The following is a 19,032-nucleotide window of genomic DNA, read 5'->3' on the forward strand; positions in this document are numbered from 1 at the left end:
GGCATTTGAGTGCATATTTTACAGTACTTGACAACTCTTAGATGAAGAGATTTCTGGAAAACTTTTGTGAATGTAAAAATGCAGATAAGTTCTACCTAACTTTTACCTGCTGAGATAAGAAGCAAAACAAGGTATCTGCACCAAATTAGATCTGACAGAAGATGAAAAAAGCAAAGCCCAGGAGAAGGGATGCTGAGCAGAACAGGGAAGGCGTCGGGTTCCCGAGATGAATGCCGAGTACGCCAGGTAATCTTTTCCAGTTAAGCAAAAAAAAAAAAAAAAAAAAAATTATCAGGCAGATGGCTACAAAAAGAGTCATTCACCAAAAGCTCACTCTGCATGGTGGTAGAGTAAGAGAGATGTCCAAATGCCATGCTGAGTTTTACGAGCAGCCTAATGGTACGTAGGGTGACAAGGAGTACTTGCACAAATGAAAAATTATTATTATTTTCCTTATTTCCTGCTTTTGCAAATAGAATAAAATGACAGAAAAAGCACGAGTCTAGCAGATCATCTCATTTGTGGAAAGGAAACCTCCACGATTGATCTAATGGGAAGGTTAGGATAATTTGGGCAGAACTGAGGTTTAAACTTTTCCAGTTTCCGGACAAGGAAAGCCCCTCTAAACAGATGATAGATAATAGGAGTAATGTACAAAAGAGAGCAGAAAAGACTGGAAAAAAACAAGACCTCGAACTGACATATTTGCAAATCTTATCTTGATGCTATGACAATTTAAAGCACCATTATCTTTTCTAATATGTAATCTTAAGTTATTTCAAGTAATATAAGGCTTCTGTGTATATATACACACACAATATGGTACTTATATACAAAATATTTTTGCTCAAACTCAAAGAATAGTTAGAGCTAAAGCTGTTTTTTGGGAAGAGGAAAAGAGAGGCACCAGTTAGAGGGCAAATAATAGAAACGCACATTTTTAATACAATTAAGGGGAAGACGGACAACCAAACTGTTTCTGGAACCCAAAACAAACCATCATAGCTTTGATTGTTTTTCAAAGTCTTGTTTATTTTATATTAGTACAGTAGTATAAATTAAATCCTTAAAATCCACTTGTAGATCCAACGACAGATAAATTTTTCAAACTTCGAATCAAAAGGGATCTCAAAGATCAGATGTTTTCACCTTCAAGTACATTACGTAATGAGACTGCATTTAAGAATACTCAAAAGAAAATTAATTTTATGTTAACTTCTTTCTTCGCAAGAAATGCCGCATTTTTCTGTAATGCCTTTCCTTGAAACCTAGATAACGGCTTTTCAACGGGTGCATGTGCGTGCAAATGTGCGTATCAGTCACAGTGTTATCTATAATTCTGAGTACCAGGTGGCATGTTCAGCATACTTCTATTAATCGCTGCTATTTGATTGCAAAGGCACTTTAAGAAGAGGGAAATGCATGGGATTAAGCATAGCGTATGATTTTAATGAGATTTTAAAAAATAGCATTTTATATTTTTAAATTAGTATTAGCTCTCCATGAATCAAATATGTCTGAAATAGGGAAGTGCTGAGAGACTGAAAGTGCAGTAAAAATCACCAGACTGCGTTGGCGAATCACGGTAATAACTTCTGAGTAACACAAGATATACTTCCCAAAGACAACCGAGAGCAAATCCGCACAGAGCAATCACACTATAAATGACCGCATCATCAACTTCAGCTTATCAAACACGTAATGTAAGCAAACGTTTCTTCTACGCCCAAAGAGAAAAGCGTGGAGATTGGGTAAGAAACCTGAATAATTTAGGCTTTCACTTTCCCTTTATAATTATCAGTTGTTAAAACAAACTCAAGCATTTAGTAACACACGCTAAACAACTCTGCTAAGGGTCTAGAGAAGCCATAGGATGTTAGCCTATGTTATTTCTAATCATATTACCCACGAGACAGTAACAGAAACAACCCCTGGGCAGAAACAACCCCAGGTTCCAGTATAGGATGGGGAGCTACCTGTTAGAGAGCAGTGTAGAGGAAAGGGACCTGGGGGTCCTGGTGGACAGCAGGATGACCATGAGCCAGCACTGTGCCCTTGTGGCCAAGAAGGCCAATGGCATCCTGGGCTGTATTAGAAGGGGGGTGGTTAGCAGATCGAGAGAGGTCCTCCTTCCCCTCTACTCTGCCCTGGTGAGACCGCATCTGGAGTATTGTGTCCAGTTCTGGGCCCCTCAGTTCAAGAGGGACAGAGAGCTGCTGGAGAGAGTCCAGCGTAGGGCAACTAAGATGCTTAAGGGAGTGGAGCATCTCCCTTATGAGGAAAGACTGAGGGAGCTGGGTCTCTTTAGTTTGGAGAAGAGGAGACTGAGGGGTGATCTTATTAGCGTTTATAAATATATAAAGGGGGAATGTCATGAGGATGGAGCCAGGCTCTTCTCAGTAGCGACCAGTGATAGGACAAGGGGTAATGGATTCAAGCTGGAACACAAGAGGTTCCACTTAAATTTGAGAAGAAACTTCTTCTCAGTGAGGGTGACAGAGCACTGGAACAGGCTGCCCAGGGAGGTTGTGGAGTCTCCTTCTCTGGAGACATTCAAAACTCGCCTGGACACCTTCCTGTGCAACCTCGTCTAGGTGTTCCTGCTCCGACAGGGGGATTGGACTAGATGATCTTTTGAGGTCCCTTCCAATCCCTAGCATACTGTGATACTGTGAGACGAGTACTGATTGGGGGGTTGCACGGATTTAGCTCGAACGGACTCTGCCTTGTCACCAACTCACAGCACGTACAGTACAGTGAAAACTTTCGCACTCTTATCAGAAGCCACAAATAACTTTCCAAACATCTTAAAAGATTTGAAAGTTTAGCTTTCAACACAAGGCTTACCCTTTGTTCGCACCCGTGAGGAGAGGTGTATCGGCAAGAAATTATAAGTAACCCCTCAGTCTGTATTACAGAGTGACAACAGAGGATGAGTTAAATTCCAGTTTCATAAATCAGCTTTGGAAGGTGACAAATGCAGAAAACCTAACAGGGATTCCTTTTCACTGTGCTTAAAATTTAACTTTTCAAAAGGGCAGGGACTAATCAAATCACTTTTTTGCCTTGTTTTATCAACTATTCTTTCCAAAATTCAAAAGAATAAGCTTGAAACAATTCCAGAAAGAAGCTTTTCCATTTATTTCTACATTCTGGTTTCAAGCATTTTATTAATTTAATTTTTCCTCGAGTACTACATGCAGTTATCTATTTAGTTTTTCATGTAGCAACAGGGAGAGAAAACAAATTCTAAACCAGGAAATGAATGATGGGAAAAACCTTAAGCTACTTGGTATTTCCATCACACAATTGAGGAGATTTCAAGATCGACAGGATTTCAAACAGCCTTCTACAGCAGCTGTTACATAAAGGTCTGGGCTACAATCATGGTTTTTTTTCCTTTCTTTGTCCAGGAGACCTTGCGCTCCTGGAATAAAGGCATACAAGCATGCACTTGAGACCCCGTATACGATGCCTACCATGCATGTTTCTGTTGCATTCAATCACAAAGGTGTTCCAGTTACTCCTGAGCATACCGTCTCACTCTTAGAACCAATCTTTATTTATTTTCTTAGCAGTCCTTCCTCATAAATTCTACCGCTAAGTACAATTGACTGCTCTCTGGCACTTCGGTGACACACACAAAACGTATCACTTCTAACGGAGTCTCTTTAAGGAGTGACGGTTCACTCCTTATGCAGGAACAATTCCTGCAGGCAACGGAAATTTGATTATTTTAAGAAGTCTAGTACAAACACTGAAATGTCTATGTTAGTTTGACGCCACCCCTTTAGTCTCCACTTACAAATGCTCTCCCACTTGAGTAGTCCTCCTGAGCTCAGAATCACCGTGCAGCCTCACAGAGAGAAACGTAATTACACTTCCACTTATATCACAAGTTATATAGAATAATCACATGAAATTACAGAAGATAGGAACAGAAGAAATTTCATACAGTCCATTCTCCATCAAAAACAAGGACTACAGCTCTACCATTCATGTCTAACCTGGTCTTCCATGATGGACGATGCAATGATGGAATCTCCCCGTTTGTGAACAAACTATCCCACTGTTTAGTGAGTCTTAATGTAAGAAAGTTTCTCCAATAAAATTATTTCCAACTTGCATCTACCTTGTTTCTATTTTAGTCTATTATTTCTCCACTTTTCACCCAAGAGAGAATTCAGTATTCTTTTCCTCACTAGAGAAGTATTGCGTACGTGAGGAGACCACTATCAGTCTAGACTTTTTCTAGACTAAACAAAGCCTTGCAAGTAATTTCAAGTTCCTCAAAGAATATGGTCTATAAATGTCTGATCGTTCTCATTCTGCTCTGGGCTCCCCACAACGTGTCCATGCACAGACTGTATGCTCTTACTCCAGCTGACATTACCGACACTGAGGAGATGGCAACAGCAACTTCCCGTGCTTTGCACCTTGTACTCTTATTTATATATCCAATTACAACTGCTTTTTTCCACATCCTGATCCTTCGACTCATGTTCAGGTTGGAACCTAACGCCTAGGCCCTGCTGTGAAGAGCTGTGACCTAGGAAGCGGTTCCAGATTCTCCATCTGTACAGCTAATTCTTTCTTCCGAAGAGCAGAACCTTCATTGAAATTGCATCCTATATTTTGGGAATATCTCTGCAATTTGCCAAATTGTTTCGATGGACGTATTTATTAAATCTGTGGGTAAAACCAGACATCTTGGAAGACCGGCTGGATCTCATTGTTCAACACCTTTCTTAATGACTAGGATGATGACTTAGAGATATCAAACCTGTGGATGGAACCGATTCTCCCCGGACGATACTTCCGCTCTGACAGTAAACTCAGAACTCCGTTTTTTCAGCCTGTTTTAAGTAAGAGCTTTTTTTCCCTCCGGCATACTTTGAGGCCTTGCTTATGAGCACGTCACATGAGAGTCTGCCTAAAGACTCACTGAATGATATCCTCTATTACTTCTGAATCAACGAAGCCTCTTATCTTCCCAGAAGGAAGCCAGATTGACTTGACACAATTCCTTCTTGACCAATAACTATGCACGCTGTTATTCAACTCCTTGTTTCTTCTAAGTGTCTTCAAAGAGACAGAATTTTTGGCATTTGCATGATCCTGGGCTAAACACTACTTTAATGTTTCATGGAAAAAAATTAACTATGCCTTAATTCAAATTTATACAGAAAAAAAATCTCTCTCAGTATCCTGACAGCAGAAGATTAATATTTAAAATACCTAAGGTATTCTTCCCACTTAAAAAAAAAAAAAAAACAACACATAAATTTTACCTTAATATGCATAAATTCCTCCTCTTTAGAGTAATATCTCAACTGTGAACATGACTGTTTTAACTTAATGTTTCTTCAGGTTTTTCCTCCCTTACTGTTTACTTATACAATTCTCTTATTCACACCATAAGTGAAATACAAGTTTCTTGACAATCCATTGAAAACTCGCCATTGAATTTTTGAACCGTAGTTTCACCTGCTGATTAGACCCATGGCTTGATATTAATGTTAGCAAGAGCAGAGCCAGATTCTGAATTACAGCTCACTACTCCATTAATCAGATCTGGTTAGTTTGGGGCAAGGATTATTTAGGCTCAAAATATAAGACTAGAAACCTTCCCTCAGTATGGTTTCCAGGCAATATATCAAACATACGAAAGAGAGTAAAGAATGTCTCATTCTTCAGAATCTTTGAAATGGCCCATAAAGTCTCAGTTTCACAGAAGAAGCTGATTTCTCACAGCAGTTTCTTTTTCTGTGAAATTGAGACTTTATGAACCGAAGCGTGTCTGTGAAAATCATCTATGACATAATTTATACTCTTCTAACCAAATACTATATAAGCAGAAAGCAGAATGAAGAAGAACGATGTAATTCAATGTTTATAAAGTAGCAGACATTTGACAGGCTTCAAATTATGTCCAGGATACACTGATTGATACCATTATCCACTAGTGTGTTTTCTCTGACATTTTATCTTAGGGCCAAAAGCCAAAAGAAAGACCACAAGCATCTAACCACAAAGTAGCTCTTATTTTCCTATTCTAGTCAGCAATTAGCTCACAGGAACAGAATTCCAAGTATTTCCAATGCCTGTAGTTAAAAATATGCTTGTTTCTAAAATGAAATATAAATGTCATATGTTAAAAGCCATATTTGGGACTGTACTCTTTAGACTACAAATATATATTCAAGTTGTGCAGCAGTTACATGTAAAATACTTAATTGTGCGCAACCCTTATATAAACAGAAAGACTATTCATTTTAAAAATACATACCAAAACATGTAGATTCTAATGTAACGTAATTGCCTTCTGCTTTTCATGAAATGGAGATTTTCCGCCCTGACTGCTATCAAATGAGAAACATGTGATGAGTGCGAGTTACCAGTTTAGGACATGTATTTCATGACCACGACGGTGTCTGCAAGAACTACAGCTCAGTTTCTCCCTCTACAAAGGGTTGTAGCAGTCAAACAAACACAGGCAGCACACAAACGACAGGCAGGGATTTCTGAAATCTAATCCATCCGCTAAGAATTACGATTTATTTCTCGGTGTGACCCTCCTTTCCTAGATGCATTTTGTAAACAAACAGATTGTTCTTAAAAGTTTCAAAACTGCTGCTCAAAGGGATCTCTTCTTTCTTTCCTTAATGTCAAGAGGATTTTGTTTTTCTAAATTAAATAAGCAACTACACAGACAAACCCCTCAGCTCAGCAAAACTAGATAACTATTTTTAATAGAGTAGCAGCAAAAACAGGAAGAACTGACAGGAAACAGTTGGGAAAAAGAAATTAAGCCAAGGAGCTGGGAGAGTAAAGAAAACAAGAGAAATAAGAGCACAAAAGCATTAAATCAACTTCACTTTCACCATATGACAAAAGTACATCTCTCAAATCTTAATTGACGTGTAAAGTTCCCCGGGAAAACATTGCATAAGGTGATGACAAAAAGTAAAAAGTCAACTTTTACAGTCGTACAATCTGTTTGTTGTTCAGCTCCTTTTCTTTCCCTATTCTCTTTTGAAAATTGGTTAAAAAGAGAAGCAAATATTAGGAAACCGAAATTCATGTTCCCGCTCTCTCAGAAAGCTAAAATATAATAAAAGTCTCCGATTCTGTTGAAAAAGGAAATGAAAAATGCATCCACTGAGTTAGTGTTTATTTGGCTTAAAACGCTATCTTGTTATACAGCTGCCCGTATCCTACTCCTATCTTCATTCTCTGACAGCAATCCTCTGCCATGCCCCGCTTTTTAAAGTTAAATTATGTCCTGTAACAGGAATGCAGGAGAGAGAGCCTCGTGATTTAAGAACTGGACTGGAACTCTATGACTCAAAGGCATCACTACCACAAATTTTGTATCTGACCTTCTGCAGGCTACTCAAATCTTCTCCCTTAGTACTCCATCTGTAAAATGTAAAGTGCCTCAAATGCGCGTGAAAGGGGGAGGCAAATAGCTGCCAAATCCTCACCATACCGCGCACGCACAAGAAAAATCTTCCAGAAAAATTATTTTAAATACGGAAGGAACAAACTTTCTATAATGTTTGGCGATGAACATAAGCAATACATATCTAACAGTTTTGAAATCCTGCAAAACCAAAATCCAGTCCCCACACCCCGTGAATGAATCTTTTTAGCCCCGGGATTAAAGCAACCGGAAATCTTGTCTGCACTACGCTTCCACTCGCAGACCTTGACACCTGAATGCCGGGATCAAAGAGGGAAATCAACTCTGCGAAGCTCGATTGCTTTCTCATCACCTGGCTTGTTAATATCAGCCTTGTTCTGGGGAGCTGGGAGCCACACGGGTGATGCGCAGCGCGGCCAGCGATGGCATCCCCGGAGAAGGCGTTCCAGGGCAGCTGGGACACCGCCGGCCCCAGCAGCCACAAGCAGTTTATTCTCCAAGCCTGAGAACCAGAAGCTGGTTCCCCTCTTTTATTTTGCATTTAAGGATGACAGGAAGACGATGAACAGCCAAAGCCCAGACACACCGATATGCCGGCAGGACAAAAGCCCTTTGTGATTGACAGACGAAACCTAAAGAAGGGGAGGAGACCCTCTTTCTCTTCCTTTGGGGATGGCTCTGGACAGAGACGCCTGAAATTTTAGCCCTCAAAAGCTTCTCCCGTTACCAGCAGATCACCTTGCAGGTAAACACCTTCCCGGTTCATTGAGTCACTGTTACGTATCTGAAAAAGAATCTCCGCTGAAAAGTGATAATGGTGGAAAAATACTCCCTATTGTACAGCCATAATTCTCGCACCCCTTGTCTGTAGGTAACGCGCTTCCTCTCCCGAGGAGGCGGTGCAACTGGATCCGCCGACATGTAAAGCAATCTGTTAAAACGAGGACAAGATTTACTGTTGGAAAGAAGAGGTTTAAATAAATTCCAGGAGCCTACGTACCATATGTCTAAAAGTGACCACACATGGAAAATTAAATTTAATCTCTTCGTATTTTATTCAAAAGTTAGTGGTTTTTATGAAAGAGTAAACTTATTGATTTAACAAATGTCATGACCTATTTGCAAAAACCGGTGTACCGTTTAACTCCGAAAGACACAAGTAATTTCTATAGACTATTTAGTTACATTTTAATAGTGCATACACAGTACCAAAATCCACGTTTAGTTGTTTTGTGGCATGCAACTTGGCATGCGTACCACGCAAAGCGGCAATGGAAAACACACAATGCTTTTATCGAAATGTATTCCTTTCTTCCCATATAGTCCTAAAATCGTTTGTACTACTTAATCCACGAGAAACAACGAAGCAACCCACCTGAGATTAGTGTAAAAGCGGGTTTGGTTCTGTTTAAAAGCAGCGAAGCCCAACAAAAGAGAAGTCACCCGCTTCAAGAGTGTCTTCTTGACTTTTCACACGTTATTACTAAGGAACAGACATATCGGCATATCGCAATATGAAAAGCTGCAACCACAAAAAAAGCTCGGAGAGACGGGAATTAGACAGAACAGCCTTTCCTTCGCTCCCTGACAGCCGAGAAAGCCCACTCTGCAGCCCTTCAGCATATTGGAGGATCGGGAGCGGTGTGAACCGTGAGAAAATAAAAAACCAGCCTGACTCCAGCCCCCACACTTAATATTCCTCATTTGGATCTAATCTAGCCATAGCTTATACCTTCAAGAACAGAGCTAGTTTGAAGACAAGCGTATAACACAGCAATAAAATACACGCCTACTTATTTCAATCCACTATCACCTTTTCAACTTGAAAGACAAAGTGAAAAATAGCACGAACTGGGACTGGAAAACCTCCTTTGACAAGAAAGGCGGTTCAAGGGGTTTGAGGCAGTATCCATCTTTTTTAAAAAAAGCCAAAGGGACAATGATCACCTTTATTCTGGGGTATCATTTGAGCATAATAAAGGTTTAGGTAATGCTTAGGTATATAAAAACAGAATTGAAGACAGAGTGCTGCAAGAGTAGATAATGTTTCTCCATTAGATCAAGGGGCAGAAAAAAAAAGGGGGGGGGAAATGAGCTGGTGACTTGTTAATTAGGTACTTGGATGATCCAATATGCTTTTAAGTAAGTGCTCTCTCTGAAGAACTTTAGTAAAACTGAAGACACAAAGCTGCGCTACAGCCCTACATGCAACCACCCAACTTCTCCCATTCCTTCTGCCACAGCTGGTTCGTGGCTGGTGGAAACCCTGTCCTGCTCGGCCTTTTACTCCTTCACTGCGGATACCGTCCTGTCTCCCCTCCGCACGCTTCTCTTTTCTTCTCTGGTCAAGCAGCATACCAAGAGCAGGCAAAGAGGAAGCAGCCAGTTTTGGCGCTCGGTGTAGCCCGTCAGTCATCCTCAAGCGTGTGCAGAGTCAAAGGAGTGAGAGGGATTCAAAGAAGAAAACGTTTTGCAAAGCACTGGAGAGGAGCGTCCCTCTCCCCGTCGCACCCAGCGCCTCCTCCCAGCCCTTCCCTCCCCGCGGCTCCCACCGCCACCGCCACCAACTGCACGGGGAAAGCGACACAAACCGTCCCTCTCTGCTGATAACAACCCCGCTGCTGTTGTAGACTCGGTCTCACCTTTCCCGTCCTCTCGTCCGCTTTCCAGGAGAGGCTGCGGAGCTGCCGACTGGGACGGGGGGAGGCAGAGACCGGCACTGGGCACTGGCACCGCTCTGCACCGGGATGGCACCAGGGAACAGCTGCTCTGATTTTTCAGAGATGCTTCTCTCCTCCTAAAACTCACTATCAACAGGAGAGTTTGAGATATTGTAAAGATATTTATGCTTATCCCTTTGAACACCTAAATTTTACAATATAGATGTTGAGGTTTGGTTTTGTTCTCCGCGAGGTACACAGACGTGCGCTCCACAACCTCTCACGGCGGCCGCCCCGTGGCTGACAGCACGGTAACGAGCGCAAGGAATACGAACCGATGTGGCATGCGCTTCCTCGGGTGAAGCTGTACATACAACGGGCATCGAGCGACTGACTACCATCATCAACATGCCGAAAGTTTTCTCTCGGGATCTTTTCAGGAAAGTAGTCCAGTAACTCCTGGTATCTTAAGACTAAAGTAAGTGTGCTCTAGTAACATCTCAGCATCGCAAACATACAGATTTAGAAGGTAAACAAGAATATGAAAAGTTACATTCTAACCCCTAAACTTACTGTATTGTTATCACAAACGTTCTCAAGAAAATTTATACAGCACCGGGAAAAAAACTTATTAAACCGAACATTATTTGACAAATGCCTAATTTAAAGGCATACTTTAAATGCTATTCCCAAATTGGCAAAAAATACAACAGACATCAAGTGAATATTAAGAAAAATGCAAGTGGAATTCAGTAACAAGTCAATGATAACATGGTCGTGTATTTTTTGAAAGATAAAAATAAAACAAAAGCAAATTTAAATTGCCTTCTCAATTGATGAGAAGCATCTTTAGGATGCGTCAGAAGTATAATGGTTTCTCTTTCTACTCTTGACAAGGATCTAAAGAGATTACAAAGTTCACTGTAGTTTTGTACTTTATGTTACTGTGAAAATGAAAATAATTTTATTTAGAATTCAGAAGGAGGCTTTCAAATATTTGACATATTTTTTCCATGTGGGAAAGCATTAATTCTATGATGTCTTTTTCCTGTCATTCCCATTGAAAGGCTTTGGCGATAACCCAGAAATATCAATACTTATACTTTTTTTTTATATATGTCCCCTTCCTTTTTTGCTTTTATTAGGAGAACACAAGGTATGTTTTTTGCATATTAGAGTCAAAAAATGGGTTCATGAAATAGAAGGATAATACAAGCCATGTATGCAGAATAAGTGAGAAAAGCCATGGAAAAACCATGGAAGCATGACCTCAGCATTTCATGAATTCTTAACACTTGCCGCCTCTCAGAACTATTTTAAGATGGTTTCTAGGTAAGACATTAGCCTAGATTTATTCCACCTAGATTTACGCAAGCAAGTTTGGTGTACAATCACCTATATCATCAGATAGAGGGAGGCGGCTCTGCAACATAAATTAAGCCCACACAAGATGGGAATTGCCCTCTTGATTTGCCCATCTTTTTCCTCATATTTCCTAACTTAAATATTATGAGACAGGTGCCTAAAATTGAAGCTGCATTTAGAAAACCTATTTAATACAGGAACCGCAGGCATGCCAAAAACCTAATTGTATTAAGGTTCTCTTTAAGGCTGGAAATCGGAATTCATTTCTTTTGATTTTACGAATACCATTATTGTCCCATTCCTCCCACGTTACCCAAATGAACTGGTGAGAAACAGTGATTTGTACTTGCAAATATAAGAACACAGAAATAGAAAAAAGTGGGATTTGCTTGTGGACATCCTACGGCAGCCACTGCAGAGGCTCCTGCACCTACTAAAGATGCCCACCGTGTCCTGTTGACATCGCAATTTTGCGCCCTTATATATATTTTCATTGTAATACCTTTAAGTCTAGAAATTCCTTGTGCCTGTATGAGAAACTAATAATCTCAAATTCTTCCACTTAAAATATATGCCAAAGACATATCTTGAAGGCTACTACATCCTTTTTGAGACAGAGGTGGGTACACAACGTGAGCTTGGGGAGATCAGTCTCCCTCCCCTGCGGATGCAGCAGAGAACCAGGACCAGACCTCGACAAAACTCGCCGGCAGCTTCCCTTTAAACCAAAACCAAAACGATACTACGCAGCCTTGCAAGTTTTAAGAGGCAAAAAAGAAAAAGTCAAGCCTGGTAAAAGAATATGACAGAGAGAGAGAAAAAATATCTTATGTGCTTCATGAAAATAAAACCATAAAAATACTTTTTCACCTTTTATTCCGTTGGTATATAACCTGAAGACAGATTATCTCCCCTTTCTACCCGTACGTGCATCTGAACTAAGCAACCGCAGTGCTCTGCCAGAGAAGCGTCAGAGTTAACCTGGAAGGTTATCTTCTCATCCGCAACCCCCTCCTGCGATACCATGTTTTGCTTTTGCTCATACTAAAGAAAATTAACTGATATTTATAGCATTTCTTGGGAGAGCGAATGTTTTCATCTACTCCGCAGGTCATCCAAAATACCTAAGAAATCAAGTTTAATGACAGTTACCAAAACAATGCTTTGAACCACTAACTTTGAGATGTTTATATAAGGACAGTAAAAAACACATATAAACATGGAAAAAAATTCTCATCTGCTTTTTTCTTCTGATTTATTACCTAATAATTCAATAGCAGAGGATTTTTAATGTACTCCTGTAATTCTACGGCAAATGTAAAAGACTTAAAAATAATCTTTATAAGACAGGGGAAGAGTATTTGCTATTAAATCCATATAATAGCAACTCTGACTATTACGCTTCCTCATTCTACAGTAAAAAAAAGACAGTAGAATTAAAAGGCAAAACCATCTTTCAAGTAGTTGCTTCTGTACAAAAGGGAGCTTAGACGATTACAAGAGAGACTGATATGGCACTGGTACCACACATTTAAAAGAAAATAAAGGCACTTTGAAATATCATGTCGAAAATACTGAATAAATTACAGGATATGTGTTTCACGGGGAAAGAAGAGTAAATAGCTGTAATTTGGGAGGGTAGAATTTCATTAATGAGATAGAATAAAGGGCTCTGCAAACAAAAGGACCTTTCTTAAAGGTTTTCAGTGACTTTACACAAGTTTCAATATTCCATCTTAATGGCAGCATATGACAGTAGATGTTCTTTTCATTATATTTTTCATTATCTATTTTCAATCAAGAGGTAATACCCAAACGACACTGTGAGACCAGGAGCTTTCTGTTGGGAGCCACGCAAAGCCCAAGTTACGAAAAGCACCGCGTTCTGCTTAGTGAAATCACAGCAATAACTTCTGATTGTCTGAAATTATTGTTTCAGAAAATGACATTTCAAGATTTATCTCTACAGAAGGCAGATTTCCTCCTCAACTTATGATCAATCAATCATCAGAAACATCCAACTTCCCATAATAGCCGGGTTCAGCTCATACACGGAGCTTTCTTTTCTAGCGTTCAGAACAGATGAATTAACATATGCCTATTATAAACTGGTAGTATATAGTCTACGGATTAACTACCATAGCAACCAGCGCTGTAGTCTGCCAACACATATTCACCCAAATTGCTGGATTGTCTAAGTTTATGTGGATAGGATTTATATGTAGGTGTTCATTTATCGTGCAGAGACGGTAAGTTTTCTATTACGTGGATTTCTTCAAATATGTATGTATAAAAGCAGAGCCATTGCATCACCCTTCCAAAAAAACCCTGTGTAATATTCAGCATAAAACTGCTACTAAAATAACATTAATTAAAAGGCATTTTACAAATATTTATTTTACGCATTATGCTTGTTGGTTTTACTCTATTCAATTAGTTTAAAACAGTATTCTGAACAGAAAGTACTACGAATTATTTGAACTGAAATAAGATGAGATGAAATCACGGTATAATCAAAACCTTTCCACCTGGAACCTTAATCCCATGCAAACTGCAGGTTTTTTTTTTTTTAAATGGAAGCATTAAAGAGAAGTGTGCTTTTGTACCAAGAAACTTCAAAAAAATAGTGCATTTGTAAACAAATCCGAGAGGACATCGTATGACATCACAAGTAACATTTTTTTGAGTAAGTGATGAGCATTAAGTTCCCAGTGGACCCAGTGTCACCTGAAGATGAATTCCTAAAGATATGGGAATGTTTCTCTCCCCAGACACACTACTGAATGTAAGTTTTTGAGAAAAAAAAAAAAAGGTGGAAGGGGAAAGAATCCCGTTTCAACTGTGGTTACCTATATGTGTGCATTAAATACACGTTATGGGAGACCGCACCATGAGAGTTACTACAATTATCCACAGATGAGTGATGCATAATTTCATCATTTTCAGTGGAGTTGAGCAGAGCATTTTGAGACAAAACAGAGGCATGAGTTAGCAGAAAAGTACCAGAAAAAGAGGATGGAAGAAAGAAAATAAAAACACACTAAAATATGCTTCCTCTGTCTGCAAATATAACATTGGTGCTTGTAAACCTATCATCTGCACTGCAGCTGCTATTTTCCTAGTATATTCTTCTATTTTTTGTCCTGCCTGCTGACACGGTCTTATTTTTTTCCCCTCTTCAGTCGCTCTCTCCTTCCCTCTTCCTACTCTCTTCCTTTCTATATTGTTCTTCTGAATCTATGCTTTATTTTGACTCCCTTCTTCTCACTTATCTATTCTGGAGTAATTATTCCTGGTTTCACTTCTCCCATTTCAACTCAGGAACCTCACTTCTTAACTCGGGAGATTCAACATCTTCTTTTTCTTGTTGTGCCGTAGTAGATGCGATAAAATTTGAACAGTCCAACAGATTTTTGGGGAAACCCCAGTGACAAATATCAAGGCCGCTTGGTGAAGTTTTCAACTAGTGTGAAACATCTGCCACAGGGACGGGCTGGGAGGATCGGGGGTAGCACGTCAACACGATGCGGGGATGAAGCCTTCCAACGGAGAGTAAAGGGCATTCATTTTACTATTGGAGAAAGCTTTTCTACACCAAATGATAGGAAGATTATCTGAATATTTCCTTTTTTTTTTTTTTTTTTTTAATGATAAACTCCCCAGATCCATTACACAGGCTTTCGAGCCTTTCTGCTGCTTTGGAGGCAGAAATCGGATGTGTAAGGGTTGGCAGTCAGCGAGAAGCATCAGCAAGTCACAACCGCCTGGTCAAAGGACCGTTACAGAATTTGTTTTGAAACTAATTCAAGAGAGGCACTACAAGGAGATACTGAGAAAATTCATCATTCTAGAAAAGGAAACAGTCAAATAAATTGAGAAGAACTTGCCTATACTTCCATAGACCAGGATTCATACATCTTTTACAACGCTATTTCCTGGCGGTTTGGGTAGGAAAATGCCCATATCAAGGGAGAGGTATGATCACGCTACAGTGACGCAGCATATTAATTTTGTTCTCTTTTAGTGGGTAACTATAAACCAGAGCGCTTGTCTTCCAGAAGCAACACCAAACAAGCCCAACTTAACAGGCTGTTAACAACACGGCAACATGAAAGATACCTGAAAGTTGTGTGATTTATAGAATACACCTTAATTCCTCCACAAAGAAGACAGTTTCGAACTTCCCAACCCAAATAACATTTCGTGTCATGAGTTCAGCAAAGAGCACCTTAAGCCACACTGGTATGCGGTCACTTTAAAATGACAAAAGTCCATGTGAATGATGAAGAGCATCTCCGCTTTCCACGCTTATCCCCATCTCTTACCCCTGCTGGCTCATAGCGCCGACGCCAGCGACCGCAGCGCGGTACGAGCTGTGCGAGGGAAATGATCCAGCTCAAAACTACACACAGCAAAAATAGGGGCTGAATTCAGTTAACCCCGGAGGCGCCAGGAATGCTGGTGCCAACCAGAGCGACTGACTGGGGACATTAAGCACTTCATCATGCAGAAAACTTAACAATAGCCTCAGATAAGGCAATTTATATGAACTCAGAAAATAAAGACTACTTTTCTTCTATTGCTTGTGTCATTTAACTCTCAAGCATCAGTCATATTTTGGTAGCTATGCTGACATTAACTCTCTTTTCAGAAAGATTTTAAGCTTCAGATTACATCATTTAGATATTAGGATTTTATCTTGAATGATGAAAGGGATTACATATGATCTTGATGACCAAAAGTGCTACTGCTCTCACGCACCTTTTAGGACATTTTGGCAGGGTGGGGAGGACAAAAAGCTGCCTTTAAGAGTGTCAATAAATGCTTATTAGCAGTGAACAGCATTTTATAGTCAACGGGAAAACATTCTACAAACCAAGCAGATCTGAGTTTGGAGAAGGTGTTTTTCTGAGACTTTTCTGAAGGTACTGTAATTCTAACATGATTTTGTCAGTTTGATCTGCTTACGATGAGGAAAAGGCTGAAGTGATTTTGGATCATTAAACAGAGGAAATGCAGTTTAATGACTCTCCCAGTTCTTTTCTATTTTAGATAACAACGGAGATGGGAAGATTGCCTCCCTCAGGGCTCTGGATAGATCCATAGAGGATTCCTCCAACGGCAGTTCAAAATCTTACCGAATCAATGATGAACTCACATACGGGATAAGACAACGACCAACTCACGATCCCAGCCCAGGCAAACTCGACAAAAAACCTGAGGACTGATCGAGTGACCTCTCTGTTGTCTGTCTTCTCCCCGAGTAGTTGTTCCTCTCCTATTATATTTCTATGACTAGAAATTCTGGGAGAACACTTTTAATCCAGTGTGGTAGAAGAGTCACATTTCTCCCTGCCCCTGCCCCCCTGGAATGCTGAAATGTTCCCTGCCCTCCTGTCCCCACTCCATACACTTTACAAGACATGGCGATTTCTACAGCAGAGCTGTCATTTGGAATTTTTTTCCAGGGATACCTTTCAAGTTGCATTCAACAAAGCACAGCGAGGTTATCCTCCTCCAAAGACTTCACTGGCCACTGTCTTTGACAGCTTATTGCATCAAATATTTCACAATATGACAGCCATTGATGTGGACCAAAAAGTGAAAGAGACTGAGGAAGTCCAATGGCAAAAAGGCCAACAGCATCCTGGCCTGTATCAGGAATAGTGTGGCCAGTAGGACTGGGGCAGTGATCGTCCCCCTGTACTCGGCACTGGTGAGACCCCACCTCGAGTGCTGCTTTTGGTTTTGGGCCCCTCACTACAAGAAAGACATTGAGGCGCTGGAGTGTGTCCAGAGAAGGGCTACAAAGCTGGTGAGGGGTCTGGAGGACAAATCTTATGAGGAACAACTGAGGGAACTGGGGTTGTTCAGCCTGGAGAAGAGGAGGCTGAGGGGAGATCTTACCACCCTCTACAACTACCTGAAAGGAGGTCGTAGAGAGGTGGGGGCTGACCTCTTCTCCCTGGTGACAAGTGATAGGACGAGAGGAAATGGGTTCAAGTTATGTCAGGGGAGGTTTAGATTGGATATTAGGAAGCATTTTTTCACTGAAAGGGTTATTAAACATTGGAACAGGCTGCCCTGGGAGGTGGTGGATTCACCATCCCTGGAGGTGTTTAAAAGAAGGGTAGATGTGGTACTTGGTTGGGACACGGTTTAGAAGTGGTTTTGTCAGGGTAGGTTAATGGTTGGACTCGATGATCTTAAAGATCCCTTCCAACCTCAGCGATTCTATGATTCTATGAGTCCAAGTCAAATATTCCATTCCCTAAGTGGTAATACCTATATCATCCAAAATCTGTTCCTACAGATCTGAAAGGCTAGGCAATCTGTAGCCTCAGCAAGGAATCTTTTCACCGCTTCTTTCTCAAGATTTCCTTCCTTGCTATCTAAATGAACTCATCCGTGCTGCAATTTATTATTGTAAGAAGGAACGTCTTGCTCTGTTATCTCTTATCCTTTCTACCACAGCCAGTGAGAACAGACTCTTTATTCTCTTCCTCTTTTCAGCAGTCTTGTGTCTACATGAAGACAGTTATTCCATCTCTTATTTATTTTTTTCAAATTAAACAACCACCATCCATCCTTTTAAATAAATGATGTTTTCCAAAGTCCAGATTACTGGGGGAGAAACTCTGAGGTTTCTCCACCTCTTCTGTATTCTTCTCAGCATGTAATAAAACAAAAAGGACACAAAAATGCACTGAGAACTTTTTAAAGTTTAAGTACAACAAAAAGACAACTTTATGTACCTCACAAGCTCTATACCTCTCGTCACGGCGTTTCCTTGTTACAGGAATGTGACATTGTTCACTTCCACTTCGTTGGCAGCGCGTGACAACTACTGTTGGGTCTTTTTTTCAGTGAACTGCTCCCAAACCATTTGATTCCCCACAGCTCCTTATCTGTAAATGTGTTATCTCAGCCCTGTCATTACTAAGGAGCTTTAAAGTTTCTCAGATCACGGCTCCAGTTTGCATCTATCTGAACCCCAAGTCTCTTCTGCAAAGCGACTGCAGTTCCCAGACAGCAGTTTTACCTACACATGTAATAACTATTTCCAATGTTATCTTGGTCTCTTTTTAAATATAAAAATATTAAACAATGGAGGACCTGAGTGGGTGCTTGTCAACACAGTCAATACATCCTCTGTCTGACAGGCAACCCCTGACAACAGCTTTGTCCACATATTACCCTGGGGGTTCTGTGCTGACTCGAAGGTATTTTCACACAGACCCTCCATACCAAGTTACTTTAGGAAAGTACCACGTGAATCGCGGTGAAGAAGTTACGATCACAACACCAACTACACTAAAAAAAAAAAAAATTGGTCTGTGCTAATTATTTTCTGCTAAATCTTCTTTGATTTACGTTTCTTGTTCATATTTACCAACAAAAATTATTTTGATTTTTTTTTTCCTGAGAATTAAACTAATGGACCTATAACCTCCTGTTATAGGTCCTGTGTTTTAATTCCTCTGTTACAACACCAGAGACAAAGAAATGAAATGTTGTTGATGATTGCACAACGGGATAACCATCAAGCCTGGCATGGAGGGACTAATTTTAGAAGAGAAA

The 19,032-nt window shown here is 40.2% G+C and overlaps 1 protein-coding gene across 1 annotated transcript in view; it reads right to left on the reverse strand.

Annotated features, from left to right (window-relative positions):
* TMEM135 (transmembrane protein 135) overlaps positions 1 to 19,032 on the reverse strand; it is a gene marked incomplete at its 5' end in the record, with an annotated part of 202,461 nt that overhangs the window by 51,776 nt on the left and 131,653 nt on the right. The window lies entirely within an intron of this gene.

Source organism: Vanellus vanellus, assembly GCF_965231255.1.
Source record: "Vanellus vanellus genome assembly, chromosome: 1".
Classification (NCBI taxonomy): Eukaryota; Metazoa; Chordata; class Aves; order Charadriiformes; family Charadriidae; genus Vanellus; species Vanellus vanellus.